This window comes from Gossypium hirsutum, chromosome A03, assembly GCF_007990345.1.
Source record: "Gossypium hirsutum isolate 1008001.06 chromosome A03, Gossypium_hirsutum_v2.1, whole genome shotgun sequence".
NCBI lineage: Eukaryota > Viridiplantae > Streptophyta > Magnoliopsida > Malvales > Malvaceae > Gossypium > Gossypium hirsutum.
The window spans coordinates 11,625,767-11,626,980 of record NC_053426.1 but is presented as its reverse complement, the minus strand read 5'-3'; the positions used below and the strand labels follow the sequence as shown (position 1 = coordinate 11,626,980).

Below are 1,214 nucleotides of genomic sequence, written 5' to 3'. Positions count from 1 at the left end.
AAATAATTTTAAAATGAAACCTAACACCATTCAAATGATCCAATAGTTTGTTCAGTTTGATGGTTTGCAGGACGAGGACCCAAATAAAGTTTTGTGACACTTTTAAAATCATAGCATTTCTGATGATGCTATTCGCCTTCGGTTATTCCCTTTTTCATTGAGGAACAAAGCTAAACAGTGGTTGAACTCGTTACCACGAGGGTCAATCACTACTTGGGAACAAATAATCGAAAAATTTTTATTAAAATATTTTTGCCGGCTAAAACAACCAAATTACATAATGATATCTCTTCTTTTGTACAGATGGATTTAGAAACACTCTATGATGCATGGGAGAATACAAGGACCTTTTAAGAAGATGCCCTCGCCATGGGTTACCACTCTGGCTACAAGTTCAAACGTTTCACAATGGCCTGAATCCTTCGACTAGACAGATTATTAACGTAGCTGCTGGAGGAACTATCAATAAAAGACACCTGAGGATGCTTATGAATTTATAGAAGAGATGTCACTGAATAATTATCAGTGACAAGTCATAAGAGCAAAACCAACGAAAACAGCTGGCATTTTTAATGTCGATTCGATCACCATGGTCTCTAATCAGGTAGAACTTTTGAATAGAAAAATTGATGATTTTCTTGGTTCTTCAAAGGTTCACCCAGTAATGCAGTGCGGAGCAAGTGAGGGTGGATCCAACAATTCAGAATACCCATCCTATGGCCACAACATAGAGAACGAGTAGTTAAATTACATGGGTAATAATCCTCGATCTCAAAATAATCCTTATAGTAACACTTACAATGCAGGTTGCAGGAGCCACCCAAATTTTTCATGAGGAGGCCAAGGAAATCAGAGACCACCACCACCTCCAGGCTTCCAACAACCACCTTACCAACAACAAAAAAAATCGAACCTTGAGGAGATGCTAACAAAATTCATCTCAGTGTTAGAAACTCGTTTTTAGAATACCGAGACAACACTTAAGAATCAACAAGCGTCGATCTAAGGGTTCGAAACTCAGATAGGACAGCTCGCCAAATTAATATATGAATGACCATAAGGTAGCCAGCCGAGTAACACTGAATCTAACCTAAGGGAACAACTCAACGCAATTACCATTCAAGATACGGAAGGGTTAGTTGCACCTGAACCAGAACCGAGGCAAGAGACTGTGGTAAGTAAAGGTCAAGGTGAGGTGGACCACAATGACCAAA

General features: G+C 39.1%; 1 non-coding gene across 1 annotated transcript; it reads right to left on the bottom strand.

Moving 5' to 3' along the window:
- Positions 1-271: 271 nt before the first annotated feature.
- LOC121226796 (small nucleolar RNA R71) lies at positions 272-376 on the bottom strand. Its single transcript, XR_005924496.1, has one exon. It is a non-coding gene; the product is annotated as a small nucleolar RNA R71 (small nucleolar RNA).
- Positions 377-1,214: the final 838 nt, after the last annotated feature.